Below are 17,195 nucleotides of genomic sequence, written 5' to 3' on the forward strand. Positions count from 1 at the left end.
TTTTATTTGCATTTCCATATATATATTTACAGAGGTATATTTAGAAATGTTAAAAAACGCTTACATATAGGTTTCAGTTACAAGTGTCAGTTTAATACCAACAACAGATATGTTGCTGTTAATACATTGACACTTGCAATCAAAGCCCATCTGTCAGCGTGTCATTGTGTGTCACTGAGCTTCAACATTTCCAAATACATTACAGGTTTCTTGACCTGTGGACACACACCACCTCCTTAGAGCTGAGACAAACACCTATCACGAATAATTTGTTGTAAATAATATATTTATATATATATAGATACATATCTCTCACTTGAAGTTTGGAAAGCTAAGATTCACTGCTCATGGGCGGTGCTTGTGCACAGTATTTTTATGAGCCGCTGTAAACGTTCTACCTAATTTACAGTCCATAGTGTACAAAAGTGAGGAAATCTAGAGTTTTAATTAAAGTGCTTTCATTCGTGTTAGCCGGGGAACGTGGCGAGTCTTGACCCTGCTGGTTGTGTTTTTGGGACCCCCCCAGCAGATTCTTAGCCTGTTAGAAGTGGAACATGCTGTATCCAGCGTGGACTCTGGATCAGGTTGTAAATCAATCTATCTATCTATATATCTAGCTATCTATCTATATCTATCTATCTATCTATCTATCTATCTATCTTTAAAAGATATATAGATATATATAAATATAGTTATATAGCTGCTAATGCTATCCAATTTTCTAAATAGTCGCAGACCCTTTGATTTGTGAACACGTACGTGTGCACGGACCAAAGGGTAAGATATGCTGTTCTATATGATTCAGTAGTTGGTATTTAATCAAAGTATTTTGAATTTAATTAATGTGCAGCTGTCCTTTGGGTGGAAATTTGCGAATTGTTGCTGGAAGCACTCTGCTTAGCCTTACAGCTCACACAACACAGTATGGCATTTGCCACCGCTCTAAGCTTGGAGTTACTGAGGATCAGGATAACACAGTGGGCACAAGGGAAAGCCACTTCCACTATGGGGGAGATCCATTCCCACCAACTATGCGCTTCTATGCTGTTGATGACTTTGAAAACGAGGATGATGAAATAGACCGCGAAGATGAAGGTGAACGCCAGCACACTCTTAACAGCCCGGTAGTGAGCCTCCTTGTGAGAGTTTCCCAAACCGACATCATTGTTCTGCCCCATCTGCCAGGTGTGCCTGCCCAAGGATGCCACCAAGAGACTTGACGAGATGCAGAAGATGAAGAAAGGTAGTGCATACCCCACTGTGTAGACATAGACCATTTCCTCATCATAGCAGCCGTCCCCATAGAAACTGCCGGGATCCTGCCAATTGGGCTCGCTGATTCTGGTATCATCGCTGCTATTGTAGTAGCAGATGTTATAGAAATACCACGGAACTGGTAGACTCAACGCCAGTGAAATCGCCACAGAGCATGCCATCAGAAGGGGTATCAGCCTTGGGATCCTTTCCTTGAGCCAGAGGAACACCGGGTGGGTGAAGCTGGCAATCCTCACACAGTAGAACACATAAAGCCACGTGGTGAACCAGAAACAGATGTAGCCCAGGCTCATATCTACAGCTAACAAAACCCTTCCCATAGTTTCAGCAGCACCAGGATCAGGGTGAGACAGGTTGATGGCATGTTTCACCAACTTGGTGGAAAGCAGGAATAACCGGACCACGCCCAGGCTGATGAGGATTGTATCGCTGATGTTCAGCTTGTTGCTCCTCTTCCAGTCTAGAACATTTATGCCAACTATGAATCCATGCAGGAGTATCCCTATCAAGCACTCTGTCCCGGGGATGACCTCCTGCAATGCATCAAGCGTTTTCATCTTCAATCCCTCTTCCAGCAAGACCTTCGAAGGATGGACCAAGCAGGTCCAGATAGCAGGCAAGTGTGCAATAATATGCCACTGGGATGAGGAGCTCAGGCATTTGCCTAATCGCCTGAAGTGAGAGAACAACATTTGGATATATTTCCAATGAAAAACTAGCAGCTCTCCAGGCATTCAAATCTCAGAAGCTTGTTGACTCAAAGACCTCGTTAGCCCTGAAGCCTCCACTCTGGTGTACTAAAGCATTTCAAAACAGAAATGCAAATTCCCATATTGAAAAACAACAAGACAGACACCTCAGCCGGTGGGGACATGTTGGAAAAAAGAACAAAATGCATTATTTACCTCTTTTGAGTGTTTCTTTTGGGTCGAACGTTGATAGAGGATATATGCTTTCAGTTTTTGGCAACTCGAGTTTGCATTTCACTCTAGTTTTACTGTTTAACAAAATTAATTCTAATTTTACCTGGGAATTGGCAATGTCCCTATTGTATCTCCTTCTGTGTTTTCATAAAAATCCACCAAACTTCATTCTTTGCTGGGACAGAAAGGAAACTATTCCTTAGACTTTCTTATTGGCCTAATTATGAAGAGGTTTTTAAAGTTCAGATGCGAAGGGGATCAAGTCCTAGGGGTTTCAACATTCACCAGATCAATGTATAGAAGGCCAATAAGGTTGCGATCGAATTAACAAGAAGTAGAATCATTTGTGTCCTGCATTTAAACATTCATTGCTTTTTTCCCAGCAAACAGTATTCTGCATGCTAGGTGTTTTAATCCACAGGTACAATGTTAAAAGCTACATCTAGAAGTCCCGAAATGCAACTTGCTTTGAGTAAAGGCTGATTGCAAATTTCCCAAGTTCTGGAGCCACGTTGCTATTTTACCTTGACATCTATATATAGATTCATAACATGTTCCCATCTTAGAACCTTGCTCTGAAACCAGTGGGCGAAAATAGTGCTGGGCTGTTAAGAGTTAATTGTCCGTTTCCTGTTAAGAAGGCACATGACAAGTTGCAGTCCGGTGGAATTTGCTAACATTCTTTTCCGCCCCCCCCCCCCCTTCTTTGGATAACCGTCCCACGGAATCAAAAGTCTTCAAATCTTCTGCGCCATCCATGCCAGCCTCAACGTGGTAAGTACGGAAAAGAAACAAAACAAAAGTGAAAGTACGAAGAGGGACAGTCTGCTGAGCTGCAGGTGTTTTAGAAAATCACTTTAGTGTCATAACTTATAAGTCATTACTTGCAGCTCGAACTGCACGCAGCGTAAATGAAGTTAAAAGGTTATACAGAAAACCGGAATAGCAATAACAAACAGTTGAAAAGGGGAACACGAATATTAAATAAACAGGTCCCGCAGCGAGAGAAGGTCATGTGACCGACAGTATTTAAAGAGGCAGTGCATATCAGAGACAGCAACCTAATCTGCAAGAAGCGTACCAACTAAGAAGTATGTGTTTTACTTTTTCCTTAGCCTTTGATTCCATGCAGGGGTTGTTCTGGAAATTCGTTTCAAGATGGGCTCTTCAGCCGTAGATTTACATGATACATACCTGCCATTTTGTTTTGAGAAAGCATAAACAAAAATCGGCTAGGCTGGCCATCAACGGGATACATAAATGCTAACATTTTTTAACAAGAAAGTGGGAGATTTTGGAAAAAAATAGTGGGAATTTATTTTCCCACATTGACTTCTATCGAGTCAGAGGCAATTTCAGTAAGGAGATACACAAAATGAGGCAATTTTTGGCTTAAAAAATCGAGTTTCCCAACATAATCGGGTCTATTGGCATGCATGAACGGGTGGGCAAAATATTCGGTTCCGCTGGCTCTCCGTGTTACTCTTTAACGCGAAATTCCGCCAATTGTCACGTGTTGGGATTTATCTCCTGCAAGACTCCAAAATATGCAAGTGAGATTTGGCATCCCATAGCGCGAAATTCTAATGCTTGCGTTTGCGAACGGTCGCGGTCAGAGGCCTGCCATTTGAGCATATTTGTTGGTGCTCAAGTAGATTTTCCTCGAGCGGCAGCAAAATCAACTCAAATGGTCGCGCTCTCTTGTGCAATGCATGGGACTGTTTGTGCTGATTTTCAGCGCTGCTCGCGCTACCGCCGCTAAATTGCAACATGAGCAGCACGAGTTGCTTATTTTCCGCCTGTTGATGGTACTCTGTGGAATCTCGTAGAGTTTTTCTGTAACTCTCCGTAATGCTGAAAAGTGAAACTCCGCGAGTTCCACCCACCCCTAAAAGGTATGGGCATTTCAACGCAGACACTAAAGCTTTCATGTGAAAACCTAATCCAATCTGGGTGTTGTAATCTTCTTTGCTTGCATCTCTTGAAATAATCAGACTAATACACATGATAGCAATTATTTGTCTTTTAAAGGCCATGTACTGGATACTGTTCTTATGGGTAGTGAGATGGATACACTTGACTATCATGTTCACAGTAACAGGTGTAGTTTTTAAATGTAACACCAGATGATCATAAGAGAACATCACTAATTTTGCAGCAATCATTGGCCCCTATTGTTGTGTCCCTGTTCCCCGGCCCAGGAAACAATGCACGTAGACAGGCAGGTAGAGGTGATTCTTTATTCCGCAGTCGGATGCCCACAGGCTCATGTCCCATTGAGTCCATGCCCCAAGTATGTGTCCAGTTCTGCCTTGCCCCTTCCTAACCGGAAGAGGTGTCCAGTGTCCAGGACAGTGGCCAGTGTATGCATGGTCCTAATACCATGCCACAGCTTGTCACTGCGATATCTCTCCTCTATGTTAACAAAATAAACACATTACCCTTGGATTGGGAGTGAGAGACAAAGAAAGAAAGAGTAGAAAAAAAGAGAAAGAAAATAAGGGAGAGAAAAAGAGAGAGAGACACAATGGCTGATACCAAAGACAGCTATGCCTTGTAACAATGCATCACAGTTCTTCAATGAATCGTTTGGGCATCCGAGTCACTCTCGTTGGGTGCAGGCTCTTCCTAGCCCAGGTGGTGCCTGCCACTGGGCTCCCCTCCTTTCTGCCTCTTTACAAAGGGATCCGTCCCCATTGGGAGGAGCTAACTCTTTCGCTCTTAGGGTTCGTGTTTAAGTGTCCGTGCTCTCTTCTCCTTCATCATCATCTGACAACTGAAACGCTTTGAAGTCGGAGCTATTCCGGGTGATGGAATAAGGTCCTGCCACTGCTGTGATCATTGTCCCTTTGACATCTGTTACCTTCAGTGGCTGGCTGGAGAAAGGACTGTCTGACTTTCATGTCTAACGTTAGCGCACGAGGACCAAGTCACTGTACTTCGGCTTGGAGTTGGTTGCGTGACATCGTGTGTCGGCCTGCCTTCTCATCTTTACCTTGTCCTCCTGGTCAGGCGCGGCAATGATGCCATGCCCGATGGGCCTTGTCCTCCATCTAGGCCAACGAGTTCTGCTCTTTCTTCTTAGTTCTAGCTCCGATGGGCAACTTCCCGTGGAGCTGTGTGGGGTATTGCGATAGTCTCGCAGTACTTGGCACAGAGCTTGACCAAATGAAATCTGCGTCAGCTTGGCTCATTGGACTGCCATTTGATGTGGCCATAAACCACTCCACCATTCAATTGGCTTGTGGCCATAGTGGTGTTGTTTTCCTATGGTGTACACCTAGGTAGCTCATGAACCTGCGAAATTCTTCTCCTGAAAAAGGGAGTTCATTGTCCGTCTTGAGAAGGAGAAGAGCACCCCAGGCTGCAAATATCTCATCTAGGTAGGGTAGTTTTGGCTGCTGCTGATTTGGATGACACTTGGTGTACTATGGAGAAACGAGAGTACTCCTCAATCATGACTAGTAGGTATCCCCCAGTGTCCAGTGGCCCTTAGAAGTCCTCTGCCAGTGTAGACCACTCCGCCTCAGTGAGGTCAGACTTACCTAATTGTTCTGGCTTGGATGGCCTCCCTGTGATCTGACAGAGATGACAGTTCATGATCATGACCTCCACCAGGTGGTCAAGGCCTGGGAAACACACATTTTCCCTCAGCATTTTTCTTGCCACCATTCCTCTGTTGTTTTCATATGCTAGGCTGACCACTTGCTGGTGAGGAATCTGTCGTATGACTATCCGGGTGCCTCAAAGGAATATCTCTCGCTCTGTTTCGGGCAGTTCTTCCTCCATGTTTTTGAATGCAAGTATTTCTTCACTTTTTACCCCTTCGCCTTGACTTGGCTGTTGTTGTTTGTGTGTCTCCACCTCTGTTGCCTTGTGATGTTTTTCACAGCTTCCAGCGTGACATCGTTCTTTGTTTCTTGTGTCAGTTCTTCCATCGTAATCTGAGTTGGAATGTTTTGTCCCAGCAGAAAATTGAGCTATTCTTTAGCCATGGAACTGGTCTGTTTTGTCTTCATTTAGTGTTAGTCCAGCTTTCTCCAGCTGACTGCATACATCCCTTAGAGCCTTGTCGTGCTTTTCATTTGTGTGACCAAACACTAGAATGTCGTTGCTGTAGTTTAGGCAGTTCTTTATGAGCCTTATCACTCTCTGCACCATTTCTTGAAATATCTCAGCCGCAGATGACACCCCGAAGCTTAGGCGTTTGTAATGCTGTCTTGTGCTAGTAGGCACTTGAGTTCTTCCTCCACTTGCGGTTGAACTTGACAGGGATTCTGAACCACAGGTTTTATGGCTTAGATGATGTGAAGGTTGACTTACTTGTCTTTCAGCTTTCCAAGCCCTCTGAAGAGTACTGGGTATTCTTTCAAGATACTGTGATGTTCAGATAAATGATATGTCATGGCCAGGAGGCCCATGAGTGGTGCCATGACATTATTGAGCAAGCTTGGTGCTGGAATGTCTACTCGTAGGATGTGACAGACGTATCTTTGTATGTGAGAAGCTCCATACATTTTCCTAAATTAGTCACCAGGCTTTTGAAAACTTCTACATTGTAGGGCAATAATGGGGGCTTGCTTTCCATCCTGTTGTACTCCGACGCACACATATTGTTACACGTGGCTCCACTGTCAAGCACAAAACGCACTGCATGACTTCCTACCCTGAGATCCTCCGTGGCGTCTTCTGCATTTCTTTTTTGTCAACTAGCTGGATATGCTCTGAGTGCCTATCTGATGCCGCCATGTCTGTCATGAGGTATAGGTGTTCACCAGACTCTTGTACCAAAGTACAATTAGAACAAGCGGAGGAGCTGATGTTGCATGCTTCCATGTGCCTTGCATTGGGACTCAATGTTGTTCTCGGCATGTCAAGCCGACCCACTTTTGACTGGATGTGCCCACCCATGCAGACATTCGCAAAATGATTGTTCCTGTTGCTCTTGCCACATGTCTGTCCCAGAGCTGGGCAGGTGCCAACGTGGGACTATGCCAGTCCGCAGCAATAGCATGTTTACTCTGATTTTTCTCGAGGTGATGCCTTTGCCTGCTTGTTGTGTCTTGTTTCAGGGTTCACGTTCTCCCACTTTCCATGTTGATGGTGTGCGCCGTGGCCCTGGTCTCTGACCATGCCATGGTCAGTATTTTGTCCAGCCTCTATGTCTCTTATAGAATGTTTTTTCGAAACCCAGTTGAGTGACAACCTTCAATAATACACAGCTAGTCTTTCCTGTTTTTAGTTTTTATTTTTGGTAAATTCTGTTGGGATTTTTTCAATGTTTTCAAGTTATTTCAAAACCTTTAAATAACAGTGGTTATCAGTAGTTACACATTTTCGCACCATTAAAAACAACAGAAACAGTGTTTTTCCAGTGTTTATGGAATGTTTTGCTTTTATTATTGCTTGCTTTATGCACTGATAGTGCATGGTATATAGACAGTGTACGTATAGTGTATATGAGGTCCAAATACATTCTTGGAAATTTAACATATTGTAGTACACCATACAATATTTCTTCAGTGAATCTTTGGCCAAGTGTGCTCACTCTTTGCTTCCCATGTAAACTTTTTTCTGTGTAATGGCCCTCGCAGCATTGGCACTTGAGACGGGCAATGCCAAAACAACCAGTACACAATTTCTTAACTCTGTCCATTGACATAGCTTTCCATGCCAATACTGGTGCACTTGAAAATTGCGATTCTCAGGGAATGTTCTGCAACATTTGCATTGATATTTGCCCTTATGCCCTCAGAGTTATTGAAGCACTCGAAAATGAAGCAGCATTTTTGAAACTACAGAGTAAATTCCCCTTTACCGAAGGGATCTAGAACTTGTACCACAGTGAGGTTTTATTGACTTCAAATGCCATGGTTGGTGAAGGAACATTTCTATGAATCATTGCAAACCATTTCTCATACATTGTAAAATAAAAGTTCCTGAACTGCTCTTCAACATTGCTTTGCTTAACAAGTGGCAAGCACTCTAACATGTTGCAGTGCCAGAGTCACTAAAGGTGTTTCCCAACCTACTCTGAAGGAGATGTTTCACATCTACACCAATTATGCTGAACACTTGGCAAACAAGGGTATTTTCGGACTCTAGTTTTTTTATTATGCCCACTACAGCAGTTATGTTTTCCTGTAAAAATCTAAGAATGCAGTAGAGTGTACTTTTTTTCATACCACTATCAATATGCGACCAAAAATCCTCACTTTTCTTGCCTTTGCCATCATCACTCAGCAAAGATTCTGTAAACAGTCGCCACATGGATAATAAAGCATTTATCGCTCCGTGGACTGCAAACCATCATCTAAGTGACACAGTTGGGATGACTCTTTCTTTGATGCTACACAAAGCACAAAATGAGAAATATTTTCATTTTAGTTGCTGTGGATAGCCAAACAGTGCACCAGAATGAACTAAAAAGTCAATAGCATTTTTCATTACCTCTGAAGATTGTAAAGATGCTTGCAGCATACGATCTAACAAGTGGCAAGGATCCCTTACAGGGAAGAATTTCATCTCCGGTATCGATTTTAACAGGTCATCACACAACATTTTCATATACGTAGCTGAATCACTGCAAATATAAACAATATCACTCCAATCTTTGTTGAACTTGGAAAGAACCTTTTTGCAGAGCATTCCAAGTGACACTGCATTCCATGTTTTCCAAAAGTCTGGTGTCATGTTTTGACCACTATCCCAGATGCTTGGTGATAGCACTCTTTTCAAATATACCTGTCACTGTACCTTGCACTTAATGTTTAAGGCTTGAGGTGTTGGCAATTCACCTACTATCAATACTCACTCACTAGAAGCTGGGGGCTGATGTATCAAGAGTTTTATCCATTCTCTGTGGGTAAATATGATGACACATATTGGGAAAAATTCCCACTCATTTTACCTATCAGTGAACGAATGAAACAAAATATGATTTTGATATTTCCTGATTTTCTACAATTTATAAAATAATTAAACAGGACCTATAACATGATTCTAAACCCTGTATCTTTAGACCAAAGACCACAAAACTGAAAAAAGAAAAAGGAAGAACAATATTTTAGAGACATCCCTAAACAACAAAACTCAAGCAGATAAATGTTAGCCCAGTCTTTCTTGCTGCTAGCTTTTATAGCAGTTACATTGTATTGGCTACTTCAGGAAGAAAAAATTGACGCTTTAACTATCCTTTTTCTTTCTTTCAATTGGCATTTAGTTTGTGGCTGTGCAGGTTTTTTTTCAGTGTTTATATGTTTTCACTGGTGAGGGCTATTTCTCTTTTAGTGGTGTTTTATCAGTTATTTTAGGTTTAAACCTAAAACCGGACAGCCTATACACAGCCTAATTTCTTCCTCATTGTTGAATTTGTGAAACTCGCTATAGGTTACAAGTTTGTGCAACCAAGTCACAAAATCGTCCAGGAATTCATACTCATTTAGGCACGCCATGTTGAATGTGTACCGTTCATAATCAACGTTCCGCTGAGGGTCGAAACTGTCAATAAGATTTTTGACTAGATCTTTGTAGGTGGTAAACAATTCAGGCGGGATAGTTACAAGCAAGTCCTCTACTTCATCCCCTATAAGACTGAGGAACAGAACTCCGACCTGCTCATCTGAGTGATTTTTGCATGTAGCTCACAGATAGTGTTTGAAACGCTGAATCCACTTTTCCCACTGAGCGCCTTTCGTTTGAGAGTCTGAGGGGTCAAAAGGCAGAGGACGTTGAAAGACAGAGCTAGGGATGTCTTTGTTGTCGTCAGTCTTGGCACCAGAAGTCTGTTTGCACCTACTTTGTCACACGTTCTGAGCTGTTGTGGAGTGTTTGTCTTTTGTTTTGGTCGTATGCCTCTGTTCTGCAGTGTGGCCTGACCTTGAAATGGTGGCCCTCATATGCTTGAATGGGCACCCGACTGACTTCAAAATGGTAGCTTCTGCTGATACGTATGGAGCCCTCAACTTGCCTGACTCCACTATGGTTGCTCCCATGCTATTAGGTAGATGCATTGCCTGACTTGAAGATGGGCGCCCTGGAAGATGTTGCAATCTTTTCCAGTCGTCTGGGTCAGCCTCCCTTTTGGCCGCCATAAGTGTGGCAGGGTATGCTCAGACGTGAGTCCCTTGCTCACTTTGCCACTGGATTCAAGCAAGCCGGGCTGAAGACGGCTGGAATGCCAGAAACCGGTCCTCGGAAGCTTGTTTCCGGTCTAGGGAAGACATGGCTTGGCAGTTCGGGCTGGACTGTTCCCATGAGGCACAGGGTCAGACTGATTTGCATATAGCAGTGTCTGAACTGGGGTGGCAGAGTGGGCTAAAGAACGGTGATGGATTAAACCCAGATCTTTTGACTGGGTGTGAGTGTTTGATTGATTCAGATGCTCCGTCCATCACCGCCCCCTTTTGTACAGCTTTTGGCCGCCATAAGTGTAGCAGGGTATGCTCAGACGTGAGTCCCTTGCTCACTTTGCCACTGGATTCAAGCAAGCCGGGCTGAAGACGGCTGGAATGCCAGAACCGGTCCTCGGAAGCTTGTTTCGGCCCAGGAAAGACATGGCTTGGCAGTTCGGGCTGGACTGTTCCCATGAGGCACAGGGTCAGATTTATTTGCATGTAGCCATGTCTGAACTGGGGTGGCAGAGTGGGCTAAAGAACGGTGATGGATTAAACCCAAATCTTTTGACTGGGTGTGAGTGTTTGATTGATTCAGATGCTCCGTCCATCACCACCCCCTTTTGTACCGCTTTTGGCCACCATAAGTGTGGCAGGGTATGCTCAGACGTGAGTCCCTTGCTCACTTTGCCACTGGATTCAAGCAAGCCGGGCTGAAGACGGCTGGAATGCCAGGAACCGGTCCTCGGAAGCTTGTTTCCGGTCCAGGGAAGACATGGCTTGGCAGTTCGGGCTGGACTGTTCCCATGAGGCACAGGTTCAGACTGATTTGCATATAGCCATGTCTGAACTGGGGTGGCAGAGTGGGCTAAAGAACGGTGATGGATTAAACCCAGATCTTTTGACTGGTTGTGAGTGTTTGATTGATTCAAATGCTCCGTCCATCACCACCCCCTTTTGTACCGCGTCCCTGGCTTCTAGGGCAATCTCGGGTTCACGCTGGAAATGTAGGCGACCTCACCCATGCTATGGCTCTCTTTCTCGGCCGTGGAGGCCGAATGTAGTGGGTAGGCTAGTGCTGTACTGTGGCTGTGTTTCTTGCTGTGGCTGCACCTTTCAGCCAGAGTATGGGCCATGCAGGTGGGCGCTTAATGGGAGTGATAATTGCAGTGCAGGGTACTTACACACTCATCACCAGATGTCGTGTCCCCGTTCCCTGGCCCAGGAAGCAATACACGGAGACAGGCAGGTATGTAGAGGTGATTCTTTATTCCACAATCGGGTCCCCACTGGCTCACCTCCCACAGTAGCCGTGCCCCAAGTATAAGTGTCCAGTCCCTATCTCGCCTCTTCCTAATCAGAAGCAGTGTCCAGTGTCCAGGGCAGTGACTAGTCTATGCATGGTTCTAATGCCCTGCCACATCCCTTCAGTGTGACATCCAGGGCTTGCTGAAGGTCTGTGTGGTCCCCCATTGTTGAAGGTTTGCCTCAACTAACAGGAGTAATAGTAGTAATGTCAAACTTCCACCAAGTGAGGGTCTTTAATTTCAAAGTAGCTCTTCTGTTCATCCCCTCTGAATAGATTTACCGCCTGGCCAGCATTTTACAGAAATGGCCAATACTTATATGTGAAGTTTGGTGAAAAACAACATATGGTTTCAACCTAAGATAGTATTATTCTCCTTTCCAAATATAAATTTGAAAGCTTAGTACAAGAGGAAACTGCTTTTAAAGTAATTTAGAATGGTCTCAACTAATTTTAATTGATTATAAAAAAGCTTTATTTTTCTTATGCAACTTTATAAATATCTAAAATGTGATGGACATATAAATAAGATTCCTAACATAGCATATTGCAGTGGCTTGTGAAAGAAATTCCCAGGACTGGAATGTGGTGTCTGTGGGGACACAGAGTTATATAATAACTCATTCGTAGGAGAAATGATTAACTCAGCCATAGATTACGCAAATTTAAGTTATATGAGACTTCATTATAATATTTCTTGGAAAGCTACAGTGACGGCTGGTGATATTTGAAAGTGGTGGTACATTAACACCTACCCCTGCACGTGGGTAAGAGGAAGCCCGACCCCTTTTAGGGCCATTCAAGAGGAACTTCCTCCCCACCCAAAGAAACAAGCATTTACAATGCAATAGGTCTCGGGTTAATTAAGTTTGAGCTATTGGCATTGCTAAATATTGCAACACCAACTGCAACAAAAGTCTATAAATTGTAGGCCAAAAAAATGAGTATTTATTTTTGTAGCAATGGTGGCATGCTGCTCTTTAGATGAATATGTTTAAAAGTTAAGTGCGCCATACTGCGATTGCTACAATAGTTAATTGTGGATGCGTTAACAATTGATGTGTGCACTGATGGCTGGTAGTGTGTGTGCCTGTAGAAATTCTGCACTGATGGTGGTGGTGTGTGTGCCTGGTGGAAGTGTGCACTGCTTGCTGGTGGTGTGTGTGCCTGGCGGAAGCGTGCACTGACGGCTGGTGGTGTGTGTGCCTGGTGAAAGCCTGCAGTGACGGCTGTTGGTGTGTGTCTGATGAAAGTGTGCACTGACATCTGGTGGTGTGTGTGTGCCTGGTGACAGCATGCACTGATGTCTGGTGGTGTGTGCCTAGTGGAAGCGTGCACTGACGGCTGGTGGTGTTTGGCCCTGGTAAAAGCGTGCACTGACGGCTGGTGGTGTTTGTGCCCGGTGAAAGCGTGCACTGACAACTGATTGTGTCTGTGCCTGGTGAAAGTGTGCACTGACGGTGTGGTTGTGTGTGTGGTTGTATGTGTGGTTTTGTGTGTAGATGTGGTTGTGTGTGTGTGGTTGTATGTGTGTGGTTGTGTGGGTGTGGCTGTGTGTGGTTGTGGCTGTGTGTGGTTGTGTGTGTGTGTGGCTGTGTGTGTGGTGTTGTGTAGTTGTGTGTGTGGTTGTGTGTGTGTGTGTGCGTTTGTGTGTTTGTGCGTCTCGAGCTGGGAATCCTTTTAAATAAAAGGAGAGGCGCGTGCACTGGTGCAGTGTGCGCTTCTGGGTATGCACACAGACACATAATGTCTCGTGCTCTCACACACCCATACGAACGCACACTCACATCACATACACACAAACACACACACAGACTGTGCTGGGGCAGGGCACAGGACATGCCGCTCTCGTCTTGAGACTCCTAAGGCGCAGTAGATAGCGATGCGTCGGGCTCCTACAATGTATAGCAACAGCTCCGTTTGGAATGGGAAGGAAGTTTGGAAATGCTTTTCTTCCTGAGTTTAAGCAGAGAAGCACAGTAGATAGCGATGCGTCGGGCTCCTACAATGTATAGCAACAGCTCCGTTTGGAATGGGAATGAAGTTTGGAAATGCTTTTCTTCCTGAGTTTAAGTAGAGGAGCACGAACAGAAGATAGCTATCTTATCTTTTAGGACTAATAAAACACGTGAACATGAGTCATTAAAGAGCCTGTGAAAATCGTAAATTGCAGATAAAAGGAGCCTGGAAAAGCGAATTGTCTGGTTTGATTAACGGTCCTAGGAAGGTAGAATAGATGTTTTTGAGTTCAGGAATACAAGCAGGCAAATATGTTGTAAAACAATGTTAGCGTAGCATTTTATTAAATAGCATGGCTAATTTTAAATGAACTGGTAATTGTATATTTAAGGGGTTTTAATATTATTGCGGAGTAATGTAGATACTAGTATGGATGCTGCTGGCTTGCTTTTATGGCTTCTTAATGGAAACGTATTATTTGAGAAAGAAATTAGATAGGAGCTAGTAAAGAAAAGAAACAAATCAAATACCGCTGCTTCTTCGCATTATTAAAGTTTGAGCTATTGGTGTTGCATTATTTAGCAATGCCAATAGCTCAAACTTTAATAATGCGAGACCTATTGCATTGCAAATGCTTGTTTTCCTGGTTGTTGGTACCTGTGGTGGGGCACTACGTGTGTCTATGCGCTGTACAGCAGAACACAGTTCTCAAGAAGTGTATAGTGCCCCACGCTGGTATAACCCAAGACACTACGAAGGCCAGTCTGATGCTGGCGTGGGGGGGATGGAAGGAGGGTGGGGGATCGGGGGGGGAGGTGAAAAGTTAACGCCATTCCAGATGAGGGGGCTGTGGCTGTGTGTGGTGGGGTCGAGCTGTGGCTGTGTGATGGGGTTGGGCACGTCAGGGGTGGATGTATGTATGTGGTGCGTGTGTTCATTCAGCGGGGATCAGTGCGGGCTGCATGGCATAGATGAATGTATAGGGAGGGCATGCATAGGTGGGGACGTTCGAAATGGATGAGGGACATCCCGGGGACTGGCGGGAAGGGTTGGCATTCTTGTGTTCGGCCTTTTTATGCCTGGTCTGAGCTGATATGTTTCCGTCCTGTAAAGAGCGCTCACGCAGCGGGGATGCACCCCTGGAAGAGACCAGAAAGGCAGGGGGTGTGTTCATGTGCTGGTGTGAACACCCCTCTAAGAGGTTGTGGGGTTCAGTGCTACAAGCAATGGGCTGAGGGGAGCTGTACCCCTAAGTTTAACTGCTGCCTTGTTGCTATATTCCACAAGAGTGGAATTTGAGACCTCTGGACAAGAATGTATATTTTAATTAACGTTGCAACGCAATGCTCCGAAATGGGAAAGTATGAGGTCTGGCGGTGCAGCTACGTCACCAGCTAACGCCGCTTCCGGTCACACATTCTACGATGCATGCAGCGCCTCGCGGTCTGTCACACACTTCCACAGACGGGTATTCTACGTGTCTCCTCCTCAGTTTCCAGCCGGTACATCTTACACGCCTACGAGCAGTGAGCGCGCCGCTTCTGAGCGCCCCTGTAGCGCTTGTCTCCACCTCCGGGGGAAGAGCTGGGTCCGATCCTCTCCTTCGCTACACCCGCCCCTTCAGACCCGTGCCAAACATTTTTTATTTATTTATTTTATGTGTTTTTATATAGCGCGGACTTTACCCGAATGTGTCAGGGCGCTTCACAGTAGGAACAGAACTGATACATGAAGGAGAAACATTACAAGTTCACAAATTTAAAAAGCCAACGTTAAGTTACATGAGGCAACAAGTCAAATACCGCTGCTTCCTGAAAGAAAGCCTGCCTGTTTATCAGCGCCGCGCGCCCCTCTGCAGACTCCCCATGCATTCCAAAGTCAGTCACGTGAACTCTTCCCGAGGCGCGCGACGCGATCCGATTCTTTCTGCCATGCTGAAAACAGCAGAAGTTCACGCGCGCAATGTTATCCTATTGCAAAGTGCTGCGCGTGGCCAGCTCTTGTCTCCACTTTCCACTCGTTGCCGGCTGAGCCGTCAGCTATAGTTCTCTGGCGAGAACGCGCAAAGCGTATTTCTAGCCGAGACTTAAAAAAGGGGAACGAATATTGAATTTTGAAGCAAGATGGTCACATAAATTTACTTTAAATCTAGACGTTCTGAATGGTTACTCATGGAATATTGTAGTACTTTCATGGAGTACCACAAGTGATTATCACTCACCTCTCCAAATTGTTTTTGAGAAAATGATGCATGCCCCTAAAATATCTAAGAAGACAAGTTACAGTCATATGAGTTGCACCTATCTTATGGAATAGGTTCTCAGAATTTAGGTGTGATTATCCATCCGATATGAGCCGTAACCGGGTTTTTACAAATGTGAACAGTTTCCAAAACATCAGCTTGTCTCTCCGACAGTTTTCGATCCGGGCAAAATGAATTGTAAAGGCTGTCCGAATTGTTCAGCGTACTTGCTCGGTTTGAAAATCTACTCCATAGAGCTGAACGAGTGACTCTCCTCTTCTGCTTTCAATGTATTCAATTCAAATGCCACTGCTTGGATGGTGGGGGTTGTGCTACTAAATCTTGACCCCCCCCAGAACATCGTGGTACAAGAATATTGAGGACAGAATATTGAGGGACAAGATATTGAAAGGTAAGTGCAAATAGGGAAGTATAGATCTACCATTCCCAACTCAACATCTTCGAAGCTTGTGTATGTACATATATGTGGAGCTCAGTATAAAAAATCTATATTTGCTTGCCTGTCGATATTTTGGATTTGATATTTTGTGCTTCGTATTCTTTGTCATCAATATTCTGGTTTCGATATTCAGAGTACACACCCTTGGGAACAGCTTATCCATGCAAAACATACGCAAAAGCACTGTCCACTTCGGTGACACGCGGATGGTTCTCCTTTCCTTTAGACAGATAAATTAAGAGGCAATGAGGCACTTGACTTTGCCTTATCTACTTCTGCCTGGCCATATTTCTGAAATCTTCATAGTAAACAACTACTGCTGTGGAACTAGACAGGAAAAACACCGTATTCTAAGAGGCTGTGCCTATTCCCATAATATTTGCAAAATTGCTTGATATAGTTGGCAAATGACTGTAGCAGCAGCATGACTGTTCTGTACTCCCTTGAGTTCACAACCACAAAAAACATCTTAAAGGCACTGAAGAGAACTAGCTTACTTTCTTCAAGGCCGGAGTACATTACATATTTTAAAATGGGGATTGTGCTAAAGCCAACTCTCCTCCATTTAAAGAAAACCTGTCCCAAACGAGCTTTTTTAGATAAGCGTTTAGTCAGTGCATAATTATTTAAAAAATAATATAATAATAAAAAAAATAAGTGCTAGGTTCCAAGATGCTCTTAGAAGCCCATCCCAGGGTTTGAGTATATCAAGGCTACCTCCTTTAAATTATACCTCATGCCTCTTTCTTCCAACACCCTGCACTGCAAGTGTGTTTGTTTTAACTCATTCGAGCAGGATCTTTGTCTGTCCTGCTCTAATCCTTTTAATTGTTTTCCTTGATTATCTTTCTCCTTCTTACTCCAATTTCTGTTTGTCTCACTCTTGCTCTAGATTCAATGTCCGATAATGAAAAGC

The 17,195-nt window shown here is 44.2% G+C and overlaps 1 protein-coding gene across 1 annotated transcript in view; it reads left to right on the forward strand.

Moving 5' to 3' along the window:
- The first annotated feature begins 2,889 nt into the window (after nt 1–2,889).
- Nucleotides 2,890–17,195, forward strand: part of RGN (regucalcin) — a 137,230-nt gene continuing 122,924 nt past the window's right edge. Inside the window, exon 1 of the mRNA XM_078658217.1 lies at nt 2,890–2,972. The gene's annotated coding sequence lies outside the window, so the exon portion shown is untranslated. The remainder of the gene's footprint in view (nt 2,973–17,195) is intronic.

The sequence above is a fragment of the Lissotriton helveticus genome, chromosome 8 (assembly GCF_964261635.1).
Source record: "Lissotriton helveticus chromosome 8, aLisHel1.1, whole genome shotgun sequence".
NCBI classification, from domain to species: Eukaryota; Metazoa; Chordata; class Amphibia; order Caudata; family Salamandridae; genus Lissotriton; species Lissotriton helveticus.